General features: G+C 44.6%; 1 protein-coding gene across 2 annotated transcripts in view; it reads right to left on the bottom strand.

The window, feature by feature from the left end:
- Window positions 1-27,275, bottom strand: part of LMF1 (lipase maturation factor 1) — a 149,656-nt gene that overhangs the window by 112,457 nt on the left and 9,924 nt on the right. Inside the window, exon 1 of one of the 2 annotated variants that reach the window (XM_058849504.1) lies at window positions 15,641-15,686. The exons of the other annotated variant lie outside the window; for it this stretch is intronic. The gene's annotated coding sequence lies outside the window, so the exon portion shown is untranslated. Of the gene's footprint in view, window positions 1-15,640; window positions 15,687-27,275 lie in introns of those variants that run through there. 2 annotated transcript variants of the gene reach the window in all.

Below are 27,275 nucleotides of genomic sequence, written 5' to 3'. Positions count from 1 at the left end.
CCAAGAAGTGTTGCCAGCAGCGAATTGAGGAGAGCAGTCTGGGAGGATGGGACTGCATCACCTGCAGCTGGAACTGGACAATCAACCCCCATGTGGAAATGGACCAGAACTTAGAAAAGTGTGAAAACTCGTGAGCCCTCATCCATCCTGGGTGTAGCCTCAGCCAGGCTCTTGTAGTGCCCAAGGTGCAGCCTTTAAAGGCCTTTTTAATAATTATCTATTTTATTTATTTAACTCTGTCCAGCCTCTGTTCCAGGAGCCTTTTTGGGCATCACCCTGATCCAATCCGCTCTCCTCCCCATCCCAAACTGCCATTCCCTGCTCACACATTTCAGGCAGTAACAAATTAAACCCAACACCATGAAAACACCTGGCAAAGGCTTCTCTCAGCACACAGCGAGCCAGCCTCGAAATAAAATGCAAATTAAACAAATTTCTCCTGCTGAGTCACGTGAGGCCCCCACTGCCCTGCAGAGATCCAGTTTTAGCCTCATGTGAGCACAAGTTTCACCCTGAGCGTTTGCAGGAGATAAATCCAGGCCAGGGGATGATTTTCCTCACGGATTTGAAGTGAATCTCTCATGGAATATCATCTCTCCCTCCCTGATTTTTTTTTTTTTTTTTTTTCCTGAATGGTGCTTTTAAAGCACAGCTTGTACACGGAGTAAAAATTGATTATTGGATAATTGATTAACCTCGAGGCAGAGATCCCTGACCAGCACCCAACAGGAGGGACACCAGAGGTGGGATCTGAAAGGTCGGAGAATTGTGGAATTTTTCAGGTTGGAAAAGATCTGTTAAATCATCAAAGTGCAATGATCCAGCCAGAGCCACCAAATGAGAAGCAAAATCCTTAATTATATGTGTTGGGAACGCAAAGACAAGAGACCATGACAAAACCTTAGAAATATCATATAAATACGATTTTTCCTCATTCTAAAAGGGGATTTGCTCTGTCCACGCTCAAGGATTACAATTAAATAGGAATATTTAAATAATTAATAAATAAATAGATATTTCCAGGTCCTTTTGGACATCCCTCCACCCCAACAAAAGCAAAAAAAAAGGAGTTTCCATTCAGCCCCATCCCTCATGGAAATCAATGAGCTCCAGGGAAGCTTTGGGGCTGGAAATGAGGGCTGCTTTCATCCAGGCCTTTTGCAACACCATGAGCTCAGAGGTGACCAAAGTGACCCCAACACCCACAGCTTGAACCTCCAGGAACCTCCAGCAACAAAGGAAGGGGGAGCAAGAGGGAGGAGACCAAATGTGGATCTCAGGAAATCAAAAAGCCGCTTTCAAAAGCTGATTTTAAAGAGATCTGAGGAGGTGGAGGAGGAAGCAGCAGCTTTTTGGTGATTATGGGACAAATGGCAAAAAGTCAGCTGGGTTAGGAAGTTTTTTTCTCTCCTTGCACAGTGCAAAGAGGAGCAAACACAGAGAAAAACACGAAGCAGAAATGCTGATGGTCAGATACTCAAGTTATGGGCCAAGGCAGAAAATCTCCCTGGTGAAATCCTAAAAAATAAATAAAAAAAGAACCAGTTCAGCCATTGTTTCATAAATAAACACAGAGTGCAGTGAGAATTGCACCTCAGAGGGTCCTGGGATGGTTTGGGTGGGAAGGGACTTTCAAGATCAGCTCATTCCACCCCCTTTCCATGGGCAGGGACACTTTCCTCCATCCCAGGCTGCTCCAAGCCTTGTCCAGCCTGGCCTTGGGCATTTCCAGGGATCCAGGGGCAGCCCCAGCTGCTCTGGGAATCTGTGCCAGGGCCTGTCCAGCCTCATTGGAGAAAACCACAAAATCCAGCAAAAAATCCACGCAGGGCAGCTCCAAATATCCCCACAGCAAACACCACGGAGCCTTCTCGGTACAGAGAGCAGGGGAGCAGAAAATCAGCGTGTTTTACCCCAAATATTCCCATTTCCAGAGGAGGATCCAGGATAACACAACCTCAGAGTTCCCCATGCTGCTGGCAGCCTGGGTGGTGGCTTTGCCACGTGAGTGACACCACGGCCGCTTGTGAGCGCGTTCCCAACACAGATAATTAAGGATTTTTGCTTCTCATTGGAAGCAGCAGCTTTTTACATTTCGCTGGAAACCGCTGGAATCAACCACATGAAAACAACAATCAGCCAGGGCAGTGACAAGTGATATTAAACAGCTCCTCACAGATGTCCCAGCACCACAAAAGTTGTTCACCCTGTAAGGAATCCAAATGACTTCAGTGCCTAAAATGAACCAGATGAATGATTTCAGTCCTCACTCTGCACTTATTAAATCAGGCTGAAAATCCTACAGTGCTTTGGGGTGGGAGGGACCATCGAGATCATCGTGTACATGCACCCAGAACAGAAGGATCCAGAAAAAAAACCCAAAAAAATCCAGTTTTTTGAGTGTTCAGCAACACAAAACCAACCTGGAATTGTAAAATTGTAAAAAGCAGGGGTTTTCCAGACAAATAATCATCCACACCCGAAAACCTGGGAAAAGATCCTGCCACTGCTTTAATCCTGCAGTTCCAAGTGGATGGCAGCAGCTCTTGCTCCAAGAATGAATTGAATTTCTCGACAGAAATCACTGCCCAGGCTTTGATGCAAACGTTCAATCATTGATGGGGGACTTGTCAGGGAAGCTGGGGCTGGAATTCCCTAACTGGAACCATGTGGGAAGGCAGCTGGAACACCAGCACTGCTTATCCTGGTGATTTATCAACCACCTGAGGCCACGGGTGGCACCCCAGTGACACCCTGGCTGGAACAGGAGGGAGAAATCTGGTTAAAAATCATCTGAAAGGAGAAAAGGGAACCAAATCCAAATGGAAAATAGCTGTTATTTGTTAAAATAATTATTAACCAGCCAGTTTTTAAGTGCTGTTGGGTTTTATGCACAAAAATATTCTTCTTTTACAGAATCACAATGATTTGAGCTGGAAGGGACCTTAAAAATGACCTAATTCCAAATTCTCAGTTGGGCCAGAAAAGGATTTAAGAGATCACAACCCTTTATAAAGTGAGAGTGTCCCACTCTCACTGACCACATAAGCACAGATATTAAAGATAAATTATTTTCTGAAGTATCTAAAAAATGTGGAAATAAAGAAAGCGCAGCAAAGCTTCCCAAAGGAGGGAAAACTGCATTTCCAAAGAGCCCAGATCCTCTTCCTGATGCAGAGAGGGGAGATTTCAGCATCTGTGGCATCCCAGGACTCAAAAACGAACTCAAAACGCTTTGAGACATTCCTGTACAGGATAATTTTCCAAGGAGAAAGTGCTGACCCTTAAAGAGCAGCACGTGTTGGGAGCTGCTTTAATCTCATTTTACTTTCCAACCTCACCGAGGAGAAGTTCAAAATGCTGTTTGTAACTGAGTCAGAGCTAAAAGGCACTCAATAAAAACCTCCACCGATTTCTTCTGGCCATAAATCCAAAAGGTAAAGATTGTGCAACACCGGTCCTTCATATTTAATAATAACAAACAGATGGGAAAATATTCTAATAAATTATTTGAACTGTCCAAGCTGTGTGCCAGAAAGTCCTGGCTGAATTCCCCTGCTCAACCATCTCTGGAGCATTTTCCCTGCAGACCTCTGAGCGCTCCCTGTTCCTGGAGGGGGAAATATCAGCATCCTGTGACTTTCTTTTAAAATAAATTTAAAAAGATATGAAATCATCACTGGAGCTACGTCCTAGGGCTGACACAAGCCAGCCTAACAAGAGGAAGGGTTTTCCATGACAGAGAAGGAGCTACAGCAGGGATCAAACACCCAGGAGCCCGTGGAAAACCCCCAGGGATGGGATTTATCCCTGCTCCAGGGTTGGGATCACTCCTGGTTTGGGGGGTGGCGTTAAATCCCAAATGACGCTTTGGGATCCAACCTCTCCGGGCTCGGAGCACCCACAGCTTCCAGCTCCCATCCCGAGGGCCTGACAGCCCAAACTCCTGGAAATCCTGGAGCCTTTGGGGACAAACTCCCTGTGCTGTGCCCAGGGATGTGCAGGAGAGCGGGAACGGCCCCGGGGGCAGCGCCAGCCTCGGGCACAGCCCGGTCACATCGGGGTCATTCCATGGAAACATCAATCCCAGAGCTGGATTTGTTCACATTTAAAGGGTCAATTCCAAACCACCAAATCTTGACTTTAAAAAGTGTTCTCCTCCTCTCCCTGGCCACTGTCTGAAAAGCTGAATGAGCCAGGAGAATGTTGTTAGGAATGTTATTAGGAATATTAAAAAGCCGTGCAAATGAGAATGGAAAATATCTGTATTGCATGTTGTGATAAAGGGGGTGAAAAGTGGGATTTTAAAGCTTAGCAGAGGACAGATGGGAAGAGCTACAGCTCTGCATTATCCCCTCAGACACCTCCCTGGCATTCCCTTCCCATCCCTCTGGGAATTTCTGTCTCTCCAGGCCCTGCTTTCCCCTGGCTGGGACATCCAGCACAGCTGGGAAAATCCAAATGCGCTGGTGCTGTCCCAGATTTCCACCTGGGATTTCCCCTGGTGCATTAAATGGAACAGAAAGGTCCTGGCAATGTTTGTCCTGGTCACAACGGGTGACAAAGGGCTGTGCCCTCACTCTGGCAGACAACACACGGCTTCTCCCTTCCGAAATATTCTCTCAGGAACCCAAAACAAGGGACAAAAACATTTCCCTGCAGGTTTCTGCCCCTCATCCTTCACCTTCTCCATCCTTCTTCTCCCCCTGAGGATCCTTTCACACCTCCTCCCCCTCTAAGTGACCACATAAGCACAGATTTTACAGATAAATTCTTTTTGAAGTATCTAAAAATGTGGAAATAAAGGGAAGTGAGCACAGCAAAAGCTCCATGCTTCTTGTGGCTCCTCCAGAGGACCAAAATTAAGTGACTTTGGAGCCTTCTCTCCTATGTTCTGGTTAAAAATCATCTGAAAGGAGAAAAGGGAACCAAATCCAAATGGAAAATAGCTGATATTTGTTAAAACAATTATTAACCAGCCAGTTTTTAAATGCTGTTGGGTTTTGTGCACAAAAATACTCTTCTTTTACAGAATCACAATGCTTTGGGCTGGAAGGAACCTTAGGACAGGTAATTTTGGGATGCATCTCTTATAAAAAGAACAGGAAAACACCAGAGTTGCCGTAAAAGCAGCGACAGCTCTGGGTCTGGGCACGGGAGCTGAGGTGCAGAGGAGATTTCAGCGCCAGAATTTGAAATCCTGACACTTTATCTGCTCAGAGTAACAGCAAATATGTACCTTGGCTCCTTCCAGCTTCCCAGGGATGGCTGGGAAGAGGATGGCTTAACGCTGCGGTTTCACCCGGCTCGGGGATGGGAAAAAAAAGCCCATGAGAAAATGATTTCTCTGGGCTTTAAATAAATAAATGAATCCCCATCTCTCCAGGAGTTTCAGGGATGCAGTGAGGGGGTGGCCAGAAATATTTGGCTAGGTAGCATTGCCCTGAAATCAGGAATGAGAACATGAGTCTGGGACACCCCAGGGCTGGGGGAATATTTCAGGAAATCGAGGCAGCCCACACAGGGCTCAGCAGGAAGCAGACTTGTGTGCAAAGATGCCACAGATGACAGAAAAACACAACAAGATTTCGACTCCCAGGAAATTCCTGTGCACAGCCGAAGGTTGGGGACAGCAGGAGAAGTGGCAGCTCCATTCCTGAGCTCCCTGAGGTTTTTGGGACACGGCTCAAGCACGGCACCCACTTTCTGCTCTTTTCCTTCAGGTTTTGCACATTTGATCTTGGACTGATTTAACCCCAAATCAGGAGTTCAGAAGGTGCAGTGAAACCCCATGAAACCCCTTCCAACTCTGATTTTTAATGATGCTCAGTCATTCATGAGCTCCTGCTCCCATTTAAAGGGAGGAGAGGCGGGGAAATACAGAAAATCCGGCTGCTAAGATGTTCCTCACATGCACAAACTCCCTAAACCACACAATTTCTGTCCAAATTTGTATCTACCTCTCAACTACAACGTGTTTTCTTCCTAATTTAAAGATGGTAAGGCAAAAAAAAACAATTTTTGGAATCAATTCCAAAAATCCTGACTTGCCTTTTGTTGACCCAGAAATCTGCTCAGCCCCAGCGCATTCCCACAAATAATACCAAGGAAACAACGTTTTTGGCCAAAGGAACTTCAAGAAGAAATCCACAAACAGCTCCATTCACGGACTTTGTTCCCTGCTCCGGGCAGATCAAGGAGTCTGGATTTAAAGGAAGATCAAACTTGACCTCTGGCTCTCACTTCCACCAGTTTTGATGCATGGAGGGAACACAGAAAATGTAATAAACCTCAAAGTCGAGGCTTGTGAAGAATCCCAGAGAATTCCAAAAGGGGCTCTGCCAGCGTAAATACAATTAAACAATATTTAACCTTCAGCAGCACCGAGTTGTCAAATAAATATCTCTTAAGAAGACAACTTAAAAGAAGGGGAAAAAAAACCCCATCCCACAGTATTCCTTCTCCTCCTTCCAACAGGAAAAAATGGCTAAGAATAGATAAGAGCACAGGATAAATGTCCTGGAAAAAAAGCCTTAATTTTATTGCTCAAACCAATGGATTTTTAATCCATGGCCAAAAGAAAGTACCAGACAGGAATGGGCAGGAAAATGGGAATTTTTTTTCCATTTCCACTGCAATGCTGTGGCTGCTTCCAGCTGGGATCCTGCAGGGAGATGGAGAAGGTGCTCCAGTCCAAGAGCTTTTTTAAGCTTCTCACTGATTAATAAAAGACAAAAAATCAAGGCCATTTAACCTGACCCAAAGTTCTTCTCTGCTTGTCAAATGTTCCTGATGGAAAGCAATCAAAATCCAGACTTCCACCCAAACCTCCCCACCCCAGATCAATGAAAAGGATGGAGAATATCCCTAGAGTTGGATTCCTTAAAGAGGGTCCAACCTTCCTCAGAGCTCCCCACACAACTTCCAGCTGCCCTGAGATGTCCAGTGCCAAGATCCCAACCCTTTAATTGATAATTCTTCCGTAGAAGAACACCCACCAGGGCTCGTCATTCCCAGGAAAAAAATGGAGCTCCAAAAACTCCATAGGAAGAGCTGGAATCATCCTCACAAATCACTGCCAGAAAACTTTTATGGGATGTAGATCAGGGCACGGAATGGGAACGAGCTGCAGAGAAATCAGATGTTGGAAATGACAGTGGATAATGGGAAAGAAAAACTCCAGCAGCTCCTTGGATGCCCTTTGGTTTCTTGGGATTATCCAGGGGTTCCTCTGTGCCTCAAGGTTTATTTAACTTCAGGAAAATACAAAACTAAAAATCAAACTTCTTCCCCCGTGCCAGACCTGAACTTTGGATGGAAGCAAGCCTTGAAGGCAGCTCTGCCCAGCTCTCATCCTCCCTCCATCAAAAGCCTGCAGGGAATTTAAACAGCTCCATGCTGGGAACTGGGCCTGGGGGAGCCAGCACTGATCCATTGTTTTCACTGGAGCCTCCCCAGCTCGTCTTTCTCACTAAAAATCAGGAGAAAACCTTCCTATCTTCCACTTTTGAGGTGGATTCTGCTTTTAGGTGGGTTCTGGGCTCACAAAACATTCCCTGGAGCTGACTGTTCCCAGGTGAAGCCAAGCAGGTGGATTTTCCCTGGAGTTTGGGACAGCTGGCAAACACTGCAGGGATAAAACCTGCCAAAATCACTTGGCTTCTCAACATCCTTCAAGCACAGAGGTTTAAAAACCAGCAGAACTCCATAAATCAGGTGGAGACCAGGTTGGGAAGGGCTTGGAGCAACCTGGGATAGTGGAAGGTGTCCCTGTGCATGGAACAAGATGAGCTTTGAGGTCCCTTCCAACCCAAACCATTCCACAATTCCATAAAACAAAGCCAACGTCCTCCGCAGCTGCTGCAACGCCTGCCAAAAATCCTCTTTAAAACGCTTGTCTGGGTTTGTTGTTTTCTTTTAAAAAACAAAAATAGAGCAAAAGGCTGAAAATAATCCCACAGTACAAAATTTCCAGGAGCACTTTGTGTGGGTATTGCAGGTCAGCCTCGCTGAGGGACCCTGCTCCGGTTTTCCAGAGGGAAAACTCATCCTTTGTAACAAAACGGGAACAACCAAAAGAGGGAGAAGCAACAACTCCCAGGAGATTTGTGACCACAACTGCAGCAGGTTCAGAGTGGTCCCAAATCCCTGATTTTCTTTTCCAAACCCTTCTGTGCCACAGGACAATGGGAGAACCCTGCAGGTGACACCAGCCGTGCCACACCTCCCATCCCTGCTCCCAGCACAGGTGGGGCTCAGCCTGAAGGATGCACAAAATTTGGATTGGATCTCTGGGGTCATCAAAATTCCCACTCCCTGAAGGAGTGGGGGAATTATCACCCCCTCCCAGCCACATTCCAGCTGGGGAATTCCATGGGATCTCCTCAAAGCCTAAAGAAGTGGGTGCTGTGTCCCACCCTGAGCACTGTCACACCACCTGAACTTCAGCCCAAAGCGGTGGCAGCATTTTGGTGCTGGGCAGCACTTCCCCAGTTTATAGTGAACTTGGAATGAGCTTTTCTTGGTTAAAAAAAAATTTAAATATCCCTTTTTTAGCACAGAGGGAGCAATCAGCCCAAGCTGGGATGTTTGGACATCAAACCCTCCTCAAAGCGTGAGCCGCAGTTCAGATCCACCTCGCTGGGAAAAGGCTGCTGGAAGATTTTGATATTTTTTAAAGAACTGAGCTGGAAGTTCCCAGATTCCCAGGCCTGTTCCTGCTCTTGTTCAGAAGGAGAAGTGGGAACAGGCCGTGGGTTTAACGGGAGGCTTCACACAAATCCAGGGTAAGCTCGGGAGAGATAACGGAGAGGCTCCTGCAAGATAAGAGCAAGTGCTGGCCTGGTAAGGAGAGCTCAGGGCCAGGATCAAACTCTGCAGGTGAACCTGGGAACAGGTTCAGTCTTACACACCAAGGGCAATTACCGCTAATTAAACTAATTGCCTTTCTCCTAGTGTAGAATCATCAATGGTTTGGGTTGGAAGGAACCTTAGAGCCCATCCAGTTCCAATCCCAACATTCTCCACAACCCCAGGGTGCTCCAGCCTGGCCTTGGACACTTCCAGGGATCCAGGGGCAGCCACAGCTTCTCTGGGAAAGCCATTCCAGCCCCTTCCCACCCTCACAGGGAGGAATTCCTTCCCAATATTCCACCTATCCCTGCCCTCTGGCAGTTTAAGAGCTCTGCCCTTTATCCTGTCACAATCTATCCATATAAAAAGTGCCCTTCCCTGTTTTTTAACCCAGTCCAAACTGGGAGATAATTCCCTCAGCCACATCTGACACCAGATATTTCCCATCTAACTGCAGGCCACATCTTCCCAAATGATGGGAGACCAGGATCCAACTCTCAGCTTTGAAACAAACACCGGAGACAATTCCAATTAACGGAGCAACGCTTCAATCTGAGAGCCTTAATGAAGGAGATCCCCACTCTTGCCAGTCACCCAGTGGAAATCCATGGAAATCATGGAATGCCAGGATCATAAAGGTTGGGAAAGACCTCCGAGTCCATTTTTAGAGCAAGATCACAAAATCCCAGAATCCCAGAGGTTGGAAAAGGAGGATTCCCTCCAGGATCATCGAGTCCAATCTGTTCCCAATGCCCATCTCATCCCCAGCCCAGAGCTCTGAGTGCCACCTCCAGGAATTCCTTGGACACCTTCAGCGATGGGGACTCCAAACCTCCCTTGGGCAGCCCCTTCCAAGGCCCAACCACCCTTTCCATGGGTAAATTCTTCCCTAATTTCTCCCAAGAAAGAAACCCCCGCCTGCAAAAGGCATTTTTGTTTGTTTCCTTTTTCTCAAGGCCGGGCCAAAAGTCGGTCACAAGAGCTGTGCAGAAACAATTTGCTTAGGGAAAGGTTTTCCCAGTTTCTGCAAGGCCAGCGTTCCCATTCCACCCACTTACATTCCTGGATTAAGGGAAAATAAAATCACATCCGCAGGCCGGTCAGCAGTGACACAGGTCGAGATGCAGGAACACGGCAAAGGGCTGGAAGAAAAATTCCACCCATGGAAAGCTCTTTTGGAGAAGTTCTGCACTCCTTCCAGCCCCACCATTTCCATCAGGCCTCGTTAAGGAGTATTTTATCCCTTCAGCTCATTTGCATAATTGCTGCAATCAAAGGCACTACTTTACAGTAATAACTTTAATGGCAGATTTTTCCTTAAACATTCTTTTTTTAATGCACCGAGGTCAGTGCATCCATGTGCCAGGAGAAACGCAGGCAGGAGGTGACACTTGGGGAATGCTGGGTGTGGAGAGCAACCAGCTGCTTTTTGTTTTGGGATTATTTCTGCTTCATCATGCTCAAGGTGCATCCCAGAACCGAAATGTTTGTCCATTAAACAGGAGCCTGGTTGGTATCTTGGCAATTTCCTGCTTTTTTTCCCCATTAATTTTGCTACTAGGAGGGAATCTGGATTAATTTTGCTACAATTGTCTTATTAGGAGGGAATCTGGCTCGTTTTCAGGCTAACACCAGGTTTTGGAAGGGAGAGCCCAAATCTCAACCTCTGGTTTTGCTTTACAGAACCCTGGGATGGTTTGGGTTGGAAGGGACCTTAAAGCCCATCCCATTCCAACCCCTGCCATGGGCAGGGCCACCATCCCCTGGAGGTTTTCCCTGAGAAGTTGGAGCTCTGACCTGTATCCCTCAAATCCATGGAGATAAGAACTTGGGAGATAACATCTCCAAGGCTTCAGCAGCCTTGGAAGGTTTATTTAGAAGATAGGCAAGAACCTAATTTTTAATTTCAAACACAGACTTAGAGAAAACAAGCTGAGATCCAACTGGAAGTCCACAGCAGGAGCCAGCTGGGATTTCCACCCTGCAGCGACTCCAAGGTCTGCATCCTCCAGAAAACCCAATTCCACCCCAAACCCCGCCAGTTCCACCAGCACATCCCCATCTCCACCACGCTGGGATGTTCCTCATGGAAAGCTCCCCCAGGACCACGGGAGCTGGCTCCACATCCCAAGATTTGGGGGAACGTTCCCCTAATTGAGGATCCCGAAGGAGCGGGGCCGGAGCGAAGGCCCCGCCGCCCTTTCATGCAGGCCTAACAACATCAAACCCAAACAGCGAGGCCAGGGAGGGAAGCAGACAAGCCATAAATTAAAGCAGAGGATATGAATTCCACGCAGGCTGCAGTGCTGGGGTTAACGTGGGTCTGGAAGCAGTTTAGGGAAAACCTGGAGTGGCTGAGGGCCAGCTCTGAGCCGAGCTGCTCCGGCCTAATCGTTTCCTTCAGGCAGGCTACTCCAGCTCACTAATAGGTTTTAATAAAAACTTCCAATTGGGCCAGTAAACCCCTCATTAAGCTGTTTTTAAAGCATGAATTTAAGAGGGCCGGGGGTAAAAGGTCAGGGGGAGTTTTTAATTCAGACCGGCTGGCAAAAGGTGCTGTTGTGATTGAAAACACCAGAGTTCAAGTGTCCAGGGCCACATAAACATCCGACTCTGTCACTAGACCTGCTTAAGTGACAGCTTGAAAAATAGATTTAATAAGACAGAGAGAAAAGTTTCCCACTCTTACACCAGCAATAGGAACAGCAGATCCCAATATTAGGCAGGAATGGGAATGGTTGGGAAGCAGCTCCAGCCCTCCCATCCTGGTGTGGGGGGATGAATAAGGAGCAGCCCGTGGCCAGCGGCGTGTCCCACCATTCCCAGGGGTTCTGGGATACTGGGATCCAGGCTCTGCTGCTGGGAAGGGAGCAAAGTTCTCTGGGAATCTCACAGAGCAGCCCAGCCCCACGTCCTGCTCTCCCCAGTGACCACTGCCATGGGATGCCAGCACAGAAATCCTGTGTTGTCACGTGGAACATCACAGAATCCCACATTGCTCCAGGCTGGAAGGGACCTTTGGGCTGGTCCAGCTCCATCCCCTGCCATGGGAAGTCTCCCACTATCCCAGCTCTACTCCAGCCTGGCCTTGGACTCTTCCAGGGATGGAGCAGCCACAGCTTCTCTGCAGGGAATTCTCTTGGGCAGCCTCCCCCAGTGCAGAGGGGTCTGCAGGAATCTCCAGCTTAGCTCTGAGCACCTTAAGCCAAGCTTTGGACCTGCACCAAACCTTAAACCAGTGAAGTTTAAGCTCAGTTGTTTCGTTTTCCTCTCATTTTCCTCCATGACCACAAAGCTGCTCTCCAGACCAGTGCAGCTAAAGGAAAACTTCCCCCCTTTCCCTGGGAACACTCACAGAGCAGAAATATCTTCTCCATCTCACCCAGAACCCCAGCTGTGCACTCCAACATTTAATTTTATGTCAATGCACATCTAAAATTCGAGATCCCTGAAGACCTTTTAAAAGAAAATCCTCCTTGGAACAATTTGCATTGAAGCAAAGAGCGAGGATTTAACAAGTGATGGAGAATTACAAATACTCGGCTCTCAACTTTTTATTCCACTTCTAATCAAAACACACTTCAGCTCAAATTCTGAGCTAATAGATGCAATATCAAATTGGGGGGCATTTTGGGTAGGAACTCAGTTATTTGCTCATTCCATGTTTACAGATAACAGAAAAAAAACCCTCTGGAGTTTGTCCAGGAATTGTCTTCTCTCCACACCAAAATTAACAAGGAAGTTTACTGGGAGAGGTGGGGGGAGGAAAAACAAAAAAAAAAAAAAAGCTTTTGCTTTTAAAATGTGCTTCTAATTCTGGCCTGCAAGGAGTGCAGAAGCCAGGCTCTCTGGAATGATCCCTAAGGAAACATTTGCTTTGGCTCCAAACAGGACACTTTGGAGCATCAGGAGTCAAAGAGGATCAGCTGCTCCTCCATCCTTTCTGTTTAATGATCCCATTGATGGCCACGAGGGCAGCAGATGCATTCCTGCCTTTCCTGCCTGCTCCTTGCTGGGAACAGGGATCCAATAACCACTGGGATAATTTGGGATCTCTCTGGACAGTGACCTCATTTTCCCTGGATTTTCACTCAACGCAGATCCACTCAAACTCACTCCATCCTTGCAGTTTTCCTGCTTTTAACTCCCCAGTGCCACCTTTTTTTGACCAAGCTGGACGCAGGACCCTCAAAGTCTCTTCTGAATATCTGAGGCTCCTCAAAAGCAGCAGGCAGAGCAGAAAAACAGAGGAAAAGAAAGCCTGGAAAAGAGCAGCACCTTTCCCAAGCCTCTGCTAGAGCAGGGATAACAAATCCCTACATGGAATCAGATTTCCACTGGGGGAATAAAAGGAGTCCTGGGAGGCAGAAGCTTCTCCTGCTCCAGGAGAGAACCCAGGGTGAGGAACAGCAAAGGTGGCACCACCACAGACCTGGTGGGGCAGTTCTGGTCTCGTTTCAAGCCAGGAGAACACAGCTCCTGAATTTTCAGGAAGGAGAAAGCAGCAAGGAAAGGGAAAGGCAGAAGTGAGCCAGGCCAGGCCACCTGGAAAGGGGCTCCAGCAGGGAGAACATGATGGAAAGGCCTTGGAACAGCCAAGCTTGAGGATGGAGAAGCCAGGAAAGCTCTGCAGGAGCAGGCTGGTGAAGGCAGGCAGCACATCCAGCCATCCCAAAAATCCAGCCAGGAAGCCTCACCCAAAAATAAGGAGGAAAAGCGACCCTGGATCTGGATCTGTGCCCACCCACAGGGAAGGACCCAGGTGCCACCACCCCTGCACCGAGGGCACCACGCTGGGTCCAAAGCCAGATTTACCTCACAACAACAATAAACTAAGCCTAAAGTGATCCCAGCTCAGCTGATCCAGAGCAGCACAAGCCCTGGCTGATGCCCACTCCAGGATCTGCATCCCAGAGCAGCTCCTCAGCTTCCAGGGATACACAGCCCAGCCTGGTGCTCCACATTCCTCATTCCCAGCTCGTTCCCTCCAGCACTTTTAATCACTTTTCCCTGCCAGGACTAAGAGCAAAAAGCAAAACCTGTGGCAATACCAGCTGATCCCACAGCTTGTTGTTATTTCCAAGCTCTGGAGCTCTTTAAAATCCACAGGGACAGCCTGGAGTTTGAATAGAGGCTACCAAAACCCATCCTGAGATGGAGCAAAAAAAAAAAACCTCCCCACTTCCTGGAGGGGGATAGGAAACAGTCAGCACTTACAAAGAACTCTCCAGGAATTTTTGTTTTTTAAGGATCTTGCTTTGAAGTGGATGCTCCCAAAGAATGAGGCTTCCAGAGCTCAGCAATATTTAATGTACTGCCCCAGCAATGGATGACAATGTTGTTGTTTCAGCTATATTATAACAAAAATATTGTGGTTTTCCTGTACTCTAACAAAAGGAACTGGAGATTTACATCTCCTTCATCTCATTCCGAAGGAGCCCTCACGCCAAAAACGGGGAAGGGAGAGACCCCACTGCGTACAAAGGGCTCCTTGGAGAGGGATCTCCACTTGGGACACAAGGAAAGGCCAAAAAAATATGAAACACCACTTGAAAAGCAAAAAAAAAAGAACCCAACAATTTTTTGACACCCATCAGCAAGACATCCAGAGGATGAGCAGCTCCAGTCCAATCCTCGGGGTCTGTGTTGTCCTGGATTAAATTATTAATTATTTAATGATTAAATATCCACATCTATCAGGGAGGAATTCTCTGGAAGGTTTTATGGATCAGAATGGAAAATTTTCCACTTGAAGAAGCTCAACATTCCCAGAAACCCTCAGATGGTTGAGAGCACCAGCCTGAATTCCAGAACAATCCATCAGAAATGAGGGGACGGCTGCAATTCCCAGAAGGAAAAGGGATTGTAGGGATTTAGGGATCCACACCAAGGGAACAGAAGAATTCCTTTCTGAATAACCAGATTCCATCTGGGACAAGCTGGGAACACAAATCCCATTTCCAACCCTCACCCAGAGTCCTCCTCCTCCACCCCTCCCATGGCACTGGCACATTCCTGATGGGACACAACACAGCCAAACACACTGATTAAAAATGTTATTCCATGGCAAGAATTCCCAGAAATCCAGCACTTTTCCCAAGATTTCCATTTCAGGATTTCAATTTTCCATTTAGGAATGGGTTGGAAAACTGAATAAAAATATCCAACTGGGAAAAGAAAATCCGACCTCCAAGGAAACAACACGTGCAGCTCATCCCAGGGAAAATCCCAGGATAGGAATGAGGGGTTCCTGATATCCAAAATACCTGTGGAAAGGGAATTTGGGAGGAAAAGATTCCCTGCCAGGAATATCCTTCATTCCCTTCATCCCAAACACGATCTCAGCCTCAATTTACAGAATTTCTTTTCTTTTTAGGGCATTTGGGCAGAAAGAAATGCAGTGAGAGCTTATCAAAAGCTTAAGGAAAATATAAATGTAATAAAAATTAAATAATAAATAAAAGAAAAATCAATAGAATATATAGAATAATATAAATACGAACTTGAAACTTGAACCTTAGGAACTTAGAACCTCAGGAACCTAGAACCTCAGGAACCTAGAACCTCAAAAACCTAGAACCTCAAAAACCTAGAACCTCAAAAACCTAGAACCTTAGGATCTTAGAACTTAGAACTATTAAAAATATTACATAAAAATAATAATAAAAAACCCTTAAATTAAAAAAAAATTAAATTTAAACATACCAGAGAAAGAGAAAAAAAAATAACAATTTTAAACATGTCAGAGGAGGAGTGAACAAGCTGGAAGAAGGGAAAAGCTACGTACCCACAAATGCATCAATAAAATATTACTGCAGCTTTGGGCTCATTTTTAGTCACTTACCAAAGGAATACCTGCAAAACAAAATGAAGAAAAAGCAAAAGAATTAAAATCGGGGTTGAGAAATTCAAGGGAATGACATCTTGTCTTGGTTTTGCTCCTCACTTCCTACATTTGGACTTTCAAAATGCAAATAAGGAATAAGGGAAAGGCCAGAAAATGGAACAAATAGGAAAAGGCTGCTGGTGGGAATGGGAAAAGAGGAAATTCCCGAATTTTTGGGCTCCTCAGAGCTCCAAGGAATTGTCCCCTTTCCTTGGATAAAGCAGCAGGCACAGAAGGAAGGCCCTGCCCCAAATCTGGTCTGGAATTCCCAGGGGCTGCTCCTGCTTTTCCCACTGGGATTCCCTCCAGCCCCAGCACAGAGATTTTCTGTAAAATCACCAATTCTGTTAAAAATGACTTTTAATCCCAAAGCTGAGCAGGTTTGAAGATGCTGTTCTTCAGATTTTTATTCCCAGTACATCCCAAATCCCAGCACTTAATTTGGATTTATCTATCTGTATATATTAATGTATTTGTAGCATATTAAATTAACCCAAAAAAACCAAAATAACCCAACCCCAATACTGAGAAACACAAAGGTTTCAAAGAGTTTTAGAGGGATTTGCTATGACTGAAAATATCCTGAATAAATTATAAATATAGTATATATATATAAATATCTAAATATATAAATAATATCTAATATAATAACATATTATATTAATATAGTATATAACATAATACTATATTAATTGTATATAATAATATCTAATATAATAAAATATCTAATAGCTAATATAATATCTACTATAATATCTAATATAATAATATCTAATATAATAATATATTTAATATAATAATATCATAATATAAAATAAAAATATAAAAATTATATAAAAAAATAAATTATATCAAAATAGAAAGTATACATAAAATAGAAATATTGAATATAGAAATAATATTGAATATAGAAATAATATTGAAAATAGAAATAATATTGAATATAGAAACAATACAGAAAATAGAACTATCAAAATATATAAATATTTAATATTAAATATATTAATAATACATAAATATCCTGAATAAATTGCATTTTCTACATGCAAACGTGGTTTCTGAACAAATCAACCTCAATATCTTGCGCCACATTTAACGACAATTTCCTACAGATTTACTGACACATAAAGAAAAATAAAAAAGCAGGGTAATTTGTAATTTAATTAATAACAAAAGCAGCTTTTAATGAAGTTATCTGTCACGAAGGGACCCTCACTTTGCTGTCTCCACCCTGCTCATGGTGCCACCAACTCACAGGAATTATTCTCATTTTTGGCACAAATTAAGAACCCCCTGAGGCTCATTTCAAACACACAACAACCCCTCCAAAACAAAAAACAACAAGGAATTAATAAAATATTGTATTTTTCCCAAGCACATGAAGTTTTCTGACGTGTGTCTGGTGCTGATTGCATCAACCCAGGCTCATGTGATGACAGGAAAACACTTGGGGATTTATTTCTCCCAAGAAATCCGCCAGACAAACGCCAAGGAAACCGACGCAAAGCGAATCCATAAAAACAGCGGGAATTCTTCCAGGGATTTCTTCGTTTTTAATACCTATGAGCAGGGCAGGTACCAAATTCCCAGATTTCAGGTTGGGGTTTAGACCTTAATCACCGGTTTTTCCTTTCTGAGGTGTCAATAATGAGTTAATAAAAGTATTTATTTAAAAATGTGGGGGTTTTTATTCCACATTTTGGTATTTGAAACATTCCCCACAGATAAGGAAAAACTTAAATTTGATTTTGCAGGTTTGGGGGTAAATTTCAGCAGCAGAGCTTTTGACCTGCACATCGTCCAAACCCAGAAATTCTGCTGGTTCCAAGGATATTCCACTTGGATTGCCTAAATCCCATTCAAAAGTGATATTTTATAGATATTTTATTTATAGATAATTAAAAAGTGATATTGTTAATGGGATAAATCCCATTAAAAAGTGATTTTGTGGCTGTTTTCTGCTGGGAGAGACAACATTTATCACCTGATTTCTCAGGGGAGGAAAATCCACGTCCCACTTAGCCTGGATCAGCTGGGAATCATAAACATCATTTAATATTTGAGTTAAATTATTTTCACCTCCTTGTCTTGATGATTAATTCTGGATTCAGTATCTTCCTGGGAAATAAAAACTGAGAGCAAAACCTGCTTTGAGTCCCATTATTCCCAAGGAAAACTCTTCCTGCTGTCACAGGAATTCCCAAACCCACCCAAAATTCCACCTTTTCCAGAGAATTCCTATTTTTTTCCTGCATGCAGAGCATGGGGGATGATGGTTTTTATTTATTTTTAATGATGGATTTTATTTTATTTTTATTCCTCCTCCTGGAGGAGGAGCTCATCAGCCAGACTTGCCCCATAAATTCACATTTCCTTCCCCACTCAGCTACCCCAGGAGTTGTTTGGGACAGGGATCTCTAAATATGTAAAATATTCCCCCCCAGAATAAAAATTGCAATTAAAATCCATTAAAAACAGGGCAAAGCAGGCAGAAATTTATATATTTTATATATAAAATATATAAATATGATTTCTATCATATTTTTATAGGATGGATAGATATCCATGATCTATCATCATGGATAGCTCTCCATCCATGGATGTTCTGAGGAAAATCCAGTTGTGTTTGTAATAAAATCCAGAGTAATAATAATAATAATAAAATATAATAATGTTATATATTTTATATAATATCCTTATTCTATATTATTATACAATGTATTATATATTTATGTTATATATAATATCCTTATTCTATATTATTATATATTATTATATATTTATATCTAATAATATATATGATTTTATATATAATATACATATATATTATATAATCTATTATATATATTATATATTTTCTATATAAGATCCTTATTCTGTATTATTCTATATTATACATAATAATATATATAATTATATATTATATCTTAATAAATTATATATTATATAAATAATATATATTATATATATTATTATATAATAATATATAATTATAATATATAATACAATTATATATAATATACTGTTATACATATCATATAATATGATATTATATTATATATATTATAATATATAATTATATTATATATAATAGATAATTATATTATATAATATATAATTATATATTATATATAATTATATATTATATATAATACAATTATATATTATATAATATAATTATATATTATATATTATAATATATAATTATATTATATAATATATAATTATATATTATATATAATACAATTATATATTATAGATAATTTATATTATATAAATATATATAAATAAAAATATAATTGGTTGCTTTAATTTCTTTATAAACATAATAAATATATTTATAAATAAATTTAATAAATATATCTATATAATATAATTATATAAAAGAATATAATAATGTTATAAATTTAATATTATACTTTATTTACAAATATTGATATTATATTAATATTATTATATTATTATTATTTATATGCTATATTATAGAAGAAAGAAGGAAAAGAGACAACACCTTAAATCCTCCAGCTTGTCTTCTGCTCTCTAAACTAGTTTAAATTCTTTTTTCACCCAGTGACTTAAGAAAACTCTCTAATCTACACACACTTTGAGCTTTTCAATGTAACAGTTTTATTTTCACGGTGTTTTCCTGGATGTCAGAGCTTGGTATCAGAGCTAAGGGCACACTCTGTGCCTCACTCACCCCTCAGCTCATCCAACCCAGCTCCTTCAGCTTCTCCCCCTTCTGCCAAGGCTTCAGCCTCTCCTCAGCCACCTCCAGAGCAGAGGGACACCCAGGCACTGCCACTTCCCTGCCTCTGAGCAGCAGAAAACTCATCCACACCTTCCAAAAGTCACTGAAAGCTTGCTGGAAAACCACAATTCACCAACCAAATGAAAGCTGTAAACACTCAGGATGGAAAAACACCCATTTTTCTGGGACCTGGAGATTCACTTCCCCAGCCCAGCAGGGAAACATCGCTGGCAGAATCCATCAAAATGAGATCCAGGATTAGTCTGGTGCGCCATTAATTTCAGAACATCATTAAATTAAAAGTGTGGGGGTAAGAAACCTTTCTGCCAGCTGGTTCTGGTCCCTGCCAAGCCCTCAGCACTGCACAGCCATGGTGGGGAGAGGGAGAGGAAATCAGCTGGAACGGGAGCAAATGAAACCAGGCTGGTTTCTGGATTCGCTTTCTTGTGGTCACAGAGCTCTAAAAGCTGGGGTTGTGCGCTCTGTAATTACAACAGCCACGTTTAAATGGGAGCAACATTAAAAATAAAGGAGGAAGAGGAGGAGGTTTGCTCCTCAGCACTGGGAAAGGAGCCTGGGCAGGGCTGGAGCCAAGCAGGGAGTGGGGAATGGGATGTCCCGTCCTGTGCATCCACCTGGATCTTCCCAAAGCATCACACCGTGCTCCCCTGGCTCAGGAGAGAAAATGAGGATTATGAGCCCCAGCAATCGCTTCTGCTCCTTCCCAGAGTCCACAATCATTCCAAACCCTGGTGAGGTTTGTCACAGCCCAGTGGGGTTTGCTTTGCTCAAGTCCTGGCAGTGCCAAAAGCAGATGCTGAGGAATGGGAATCCCACTGGGAGCTGCTCCTTAGGCTGGACACTGAGCCCAGGGAAAGGGGAAAATGGGAACAGAGCCCAGGCTGGGATGAGCTCCAGCAGCAGGTGCACAGCTGGACCCCGATGGAAAACCTTGGGATCAGCATCAGGACCTGGAAACACGTGGGAATCACCTCTTGAGCGCTGCTGTGAGCCTGCTGCTACCAGCAGAAAGGTCCTGCAGGTAAAATCCCAGGAAAACAGGATGTCAGGAATTCCTTGATTAAAGAAGGAATCATTTAATTGCATGAAGGAATCATTTAATTGCATGAAGGAATCTGGATCAGCTCCTCCTGCCCATCCACTCCCAATTCCAGCTGAGCAGATCCCACTGGGATCTCCCAAGGAACTGCTCCTACCCCAAAGCGGTGCAAGGAGAGGAAAACCTTCCCCAGGCTGGGAGCAGAGGGAGGGTAAAACCCCACTCCAGGCTTCATTTCTGCCATCAGGCAGGATTCAGTGTGGATCTCTCACCCCAAACATGGTTCTCATTATCTTCATTAGCTCCCAGTTGCACGGCAAGGCAGCGGTGTCACATGGAATTAATCCTTGTTTTCATTAACGTGTCATCTCCAGCGCTGCTCGCTGCATTCTTTGAAACCGATACATTCCCTCTCTTCTGGGCAGGGAGGAAGTGCCAAAAAGCAGCTTCCTGGGCAGGAAGGATGACCCCCTGAGATCCTGCAACTCTGGCTTGATGTTTGCAGAGATCATCTTTTCTTGCTGGGGACAGAGGGAGGGCAGCTCGGAGCAAAAGGGATGCGAGGCTGCGATAACAAAGAAATTCCTGAGCTCCCCTGCCAAGGCTTGATAAAGGAATAAGATATTCTAACTTTCCTTGTTGTTTTTTGGGGGTATTTTGGAGAGCTGGGAAAATAAAACCAGGTTGCAAAAAGAGTTCTGTTTACAAAGCCCTAAAACCCTCCAATTTGTCACCGAGGTGATATGGATTAATGTGATTTATCTAAAGATATTTCTTTTTAATACACAAAACCGGACACTGGATTCAGGCACAATGGGAATTTCTGCTTCCACTTCCAACCTGAACGGAAAGCTGGTCTCAGTTAAGAATTACAGCCCCTCAGTACAAGTTTGTATCACTTCCAGACATGATAAAGCAGGATAGAGACTGATGGGAAGCCCTTGCCAAGGTCACTCTGTCAAGCACAGCTGCCACATCCATTCCTGCCCGAGCACTGATCCCTGAGAACTTCCCACGTGTCCTGATAAAACCCAGGACACCCAGGTTGCTGTTCCTTTCCTCACAGCTCCTGAATTTTCAGGGTCTGGGGAAAAAAATAATAATAATAAAAAAAAAGCTCTTCCTGAATTTTCCAAGCTGCTTAAAAATCCCTGATCCACTGATTCCTGCTGCAGCTGGATCGGGCTGCTGGGAGCTCAAAGGGGGAATTTTCATCTCCTGGGCAGGACAGGGATCCTCCAGGTCAGAGGAAACCCCCAGGATGGGCAGAGGGATGGATGAAAAGCTGGGAGAGTTGGGATTGTTCAGCCTGGAGAAGCTTTGGGGTGAGCTGTGACCTGCCAGGACCCAGAGGGAACCTGCAAGATGGAGAGAGAGAGGATTTAGGAGGAATGGAGTGACAGGAGAAGGAGGGATGGCTTCAGATGGACAGAAGGCAGGGTTAGGTGGGATATTGGGATGGAATGTGAGGATGGTGAGGCCCTGGATGTGCCCAAGGCCAGGCTGGACAGGGCTTGGAGCACCCTGGGATTGTGGAAAGCGTCCCTGCCATGGCAGGGCTGGGATGGGCTCATCCTCAAATCCCAACCCAAACCATTCCAGGATGATTCCACTCCCACTCTTGTGCCCTCACTGCCCAGAGGTCACAAACCAAAGTGCTTAAAAATGGGAATGTTCTGCCAAATCCAGCCCTGATTCACACCCTGGCTGCTTTCCAGCCCAGAATAAGAAACCCAAGGATCTGTCTCCAACCTTTACCAGGCTGGATCACTCCAGACAAAGCCCCTTAAGTCTCAGAACCCAAAGGTGTAGGAAATAAGAGCAAAAAGCACTGGAATAGTCTCATTTAATGGGCAATAACACCCTCCTGGAGAGGGAAAACACTCCCAGAGCACCTCCTGAGCCCCAGCAGCCACTGGAGCTCCCCCTGATTAAATCCTGCACGCTTCAAGTGCTTTTTAACAAGAATAAACCTCACAAACCCTCCACCACACACCAGCCCTTCCTCTTTCTCTGCTGCAGACAAACTCCTGAGGACACTCATTTAATTGCAATTAAATCACCTGCCTCAGAGCCAAGCCTCCCTGACCTGCTGCACACTTGTCCTTCCAAAATGTCCTTTAATACGAAAATTCCCAGCTCTTCTGCTCCAGCAGCCAAAGATGAAAAACCACCAGGAACTCAGGGGCACAAACTCAGGCATCTCCCCCACTCTGTGTAATATTTTGGGTGTCAAAGGGAACATGGCATATTCCTTGCAGGATAAAAAGGTGCTGCTTGGGCTTTTTTTGGACCCCAAAATCCCTGCCTGGACCTTTTTTGGAGCCCAAAATCCCTGCCTGGGCTTCTTTTGGACCCCAAAATCCCTGCCTGGGCTTCTTTTGGACCCCAAAATCCCTGCCTGGGCTTCTTTTGGACCCCAAAATCCCTGCCTGGGCTTCTTTTGGACCCCAAAATCCCTGCCTGGACTTTTTTGGACCCCAAAATCCCTGCCTGGGCTTCTTTTGGACCCCAAAATCCCTGCCTGGACTTTTTTGGACCCCAAAATCCCTGCCTGGGCTTCTTTTGGGCCCCAAAATTCCTGCCTGGACTTTTTTTGGACCCCAAAATCCTTGCTTGGCCTTTTTTTGGACCCCAAAATTCCTGCCTGGACTTTTTTTGGACCCCAAAATCCTTGCTTGGCCTTTTTTTGGACCCCAAAATCCCTGCCTGGGCTTCTTTTGGACCCCAAAATCCCTGCCTGGGCTTCTTTTGGGCCCCAAAAGAACCTGCCTGGGCTTCTTTTGGGCCCCAAAAGAACCTGCCTGGGCTTATTTTGGACCCCAAAATCCCTGCCTGGGCTTATTTTGGACCCCAAAATCCCTGCCTGGGCTTCTTTTGGACCCCAAAAGAACCTGCCTGGGCTTCTTTTGGACCCCAAAATCCCTGCCTGGACTTTCTTTGGACCCCAAAATCCCTGCCTGGGCTTCTTTTGGGCCCCAAAATTCCTGCCTGGACTTGTTTTGGACCCCAAAATTCCTGCCTGGACCTTTTTTGGACCCCAAAATCCCTGCTTGGGCTTCTTTTGGACCCCAAAATTCCTGCCTGGACTTGTTTTGGACCCCAAAATCCCTGCCTGGACCTTTTTTGGACCCCAAAATCCCTGCTGGCAGCAGCTGCACTGCCCTTTTCCACAAGGGAAGAACACACTGAATAGAACCTTGCAGCCACCTCGTGCTGTAACATTTTATTTATTGGCTTGTTTAACTTATTCCCTTGAGCTCCTGTAATTTAACCAGAATCTTGAAAGAAAATAAAGGCAAGAGGATTGAAAATCCCACAATTCCAGCCTTTTTTTTTTTTTTTTTTCTCTCCAATCTGTGCTGACAATGGGCTTTGGGAAACAACAATAACCCAGGGGAAGGAAGGGTTTTTGGATGCCAGTTGGAAATGCTGGGAGGGAGGAAACAACAGGAGAAGAAGCAGGAGATCAGTGGCAGAGTAGCTGAAAAGTTTGTTTCTGTAAGAAAATGGAATAGCTCTCTGGAGACACCTTACTGGGGGATAAAAGTGAATTTATCCCAGAATTACCCAGTCACTTTAGAAGTGCATTAGTGATTCTGATTTTAAAAAAAAAACAAAAAACTGATTTAATTCCTGCTGGAAGCTTCTCCCACAGAGCTTGTCCTGCTCATCCCCACAAACACCAATCCCACAGGGAATGACTCCACAAATGGAGACCTCCTGGGGTCACCTGCAGCAAGGATTTGGATTAAACCAGAGAGCTTTTCCCATATTCTTGTTTAAATGGCTGAAAATCCACGAGGGGAATATTCAGGAGGAAGAAAGGCAAAGGGATCTGTGGAGAAGTGCTCTGGAAAAGCTGGATTTGCAGGCTAAAAAAATGGATGTTGGACTATGAGGAATTCCCACAAAAATCTTTATAAAAAAACACCTTTAAACAGCTTCAACTCAAACTGCCTACTATCATTTTACTCCTATTTTACTACTGCAGAAATGACAGGAATAATCAAGGTTAAAATGAACAAAATGATTCAGCACTTCACCCAACGGGTCAGATATTAAATATTAAATATTCCTCTGCCCTGGCAGATTTTGAGCTTCTTGACAGTCTCCTACTTCAAAAGGAAAAAGTTCAAAGTGGCAGATGGGGGGAAAAAAAAAAGGGAAAAAAGAAAAAAATGCAGTATTTTTTAAGGCAGACACACTGAGCTCCTGATGGAAGCGTGACACCATCACGTGGGTGGCCTTGACCCCAAACACATCCAGCTTCCATCTGCACAGCCCCACAGCTGCTTTGGGAAACTCACAACCACAAAAGTCACATTTCAAGGTGGGAAGCATTGGCAATCCCAACCCCACATCTCCCAGGCACCAAAATCGATGTGTTTGTCTGCAAAGTCACTTCAATTTTGATTTAACCACCCAAGTGTGTCTTATTTCAGGCTGTTCAGACTCAAGGATGATAAACTGGCAAAGTCAAGGGACACAAAACCTGCCAAAAAAACTCCTCACCCCAGTACAAACAGCCCAGAGGAGCAGTTTTGGGAGGGTTTTAAGAGTCTCTGTCCCCAGGCTCGTGGATATTCCCCAGGTGGGGCCAGGGCAGGCAGGGAACGTGTCCTGCCCTTCAAAGGCCACACTTTGCTCTTCTAAAGCTTCCCCTGGCTGAGCCCAAGCCAGCTGGGCAGAAGTTGAAAGAGCTGCTCCTTCAGCAGCCCAAAACAAATAGGGACATTTAAAATTAAAATAGACAAAAAGGCGATAAAAGGAATAAATTGTCCCTCACTGGCCTAAAGAAGAGAGCTCTATTCCTGCTGACCACGCTGGATTTTCCCTGGAGTGGCTTCCCAGGGAAAGCTCAGCAGAGGATTTTGGTGGATGGGGAAGAGCCCACGGGGGTGGCTCACAGGAGCCAGGCTGGGGACAGCAGGATTGGACAAAAACTCAAAATAATGGTTTTATTTTCAGCCACAGAAGGGAATTTTTTTTTTATTTGGGCCACAGGAGGAATTTCCTGCTCCCTTCAGACACCTCTCTGCTGAGCTGCCTCCAGCCAGGAATGCTGCTCTTGTCCTTCCCCACTCCAGGACAGCTCTGGTCTCTTGCAGTGCTCTGGAAAACTCATCAAAACCTCTCAATCTGCCCCAAATCGGGAGCAAGACAATCAATGCACCATCTAACCCCACCCACAAACCTCTGGGAGAAGGGATTTTTAAAGCCAGCCTTGGTTTTTTAGGCCAGCCTAAGTTTTAAGGGCAATACTGCAGATTTTGGGTTCTCTGAGCTCCTCCCTTTCCACCACCACAACTCCTGAAGGACAGAGAGAAGGGAGTGAATCCTGATTTGCTCTCTCCACGTGTTTCCCTGCACTGGAAGCAGCCAGCATCCCTCTCCCCAGGGAATTCCGTGTCACACTGCAGGGATAACCTGATGCTCTGACCCATCCCAGAGGATCTGATGAAAAATGAGAATTTTCACACAGCTGAATGAGCTTGGGTTCTTCTCCCTCAGCCCTTCCCAAGAACCACCTCATTTCCTGCTTAAAACAGAGGAAAAGAAGTTGAGGGATCATCTCTAATCCCCCCTTCTCTCTTATCCCTTTCCCCTCTTGGTGTCTTTTTGTTGTACACCAGGCAAAATTTCACCCCCCAAATTTCAAGGGGCAAAGAAGGGGAAAAAAAATTTTAAAAAATAAATAAAATCCAGCCTTATCTCAACTATCAAAAGTCAATTCCTTTCAAGCACCACAGGCAAACTGCAGGCTCTGTGTGCATTCCACTCCTCCCAGCCTGGAGTTGGGAAGGGACCCCAGGACTCATCCCTGAGCTTCCCCCTGGCTCAGGAGCAGGGTTTGGATACGGGGAGGTGGAGGAGAGGAAAAGCTCCTCTCTGTATCCCCCACCCTTTGCCTCTTCCCTAAAAAAAGGTGCCAAACCAGCCACAACTGGAATTATTTTGGGAAAAGCTCCAGAGTTGTGCAGGGCAGTCAGAGGAGACAGGAAAAGCAGGAGCAGAGGAGCAGCACAGCACACACTGCTCCAAGACATGGAAATAAAACCACATTCCAGGTGGGCTTTTGTTTTAAAAATAAAACTACAAGAGCTCTACAGCCATGGGGAGCACTCCAGAGAGCTGTGGGCACTAATGAGAGCCTGTCTTAATTATCCCACTGCTCCAGGAATGAACAGATCAAACCTCCAGCCTCGGAGTCACTGCAGCTTCAGGGGGAGCTTGTTGGGATTGTTTTTCCTTTCTCCCCTCCAAACAGAAACACAAAGAGGAAGAAGTCAAGGATCACATCCATGTTTTGCTCCTGTATCCCAGGAAGCCAAATCAGGAGGATGCTCAAACTCCTGCCCTTTGACATTAAAACATCTAGAAAACAGACAAGAAATTCTGGAATAATTTGGAAGCAGGCAATGGAAAACCATCCACGGAGTTGTTTTTCCACCTCTGTTTGGTTTCACAGCTTTAAGTTCATGCTGAGTTAAGAGCTCAGAGAATGGAGCTTTTCAGAGGCTGTTCTCCTTCACCCACTTACATTCCAGCTGCAGTGGGATGGGAATGAATGGGGCAGCACATGCAAATCCTTAAAACTAAACCCACTGAGCCCATCTGTGGGAAAGGTGTCCTGTTGTAAAGCCAGAAAATGTTGGGAAGAATTTGGGCACCTCTTGATGGCAGAACCTTTTCCCTCCCTACGACCTCAGCTGCTGGCAGAG

The sequence above is a fragment of the Poecile atricapillus genome, chromosome 14 (genome assembly GCF_030490865.1).
Source record: "Poecile atricapillus isolate bPoeAtr1 chromosome 14, bPoeAtr1.hap1, whole genome shotgun sequence".
In the NCBI taxonomy this organism is placed as follows: Eukaryota; Metazoa; Chordata; class Aves; order Passeriformes; family Paridae; genus Poecile; species Poecile atricapillus.
Note: the sequence above shows the minus strand (reverse complement) of the source record. Positions and strands in the feature narration are given on the sequence as shown.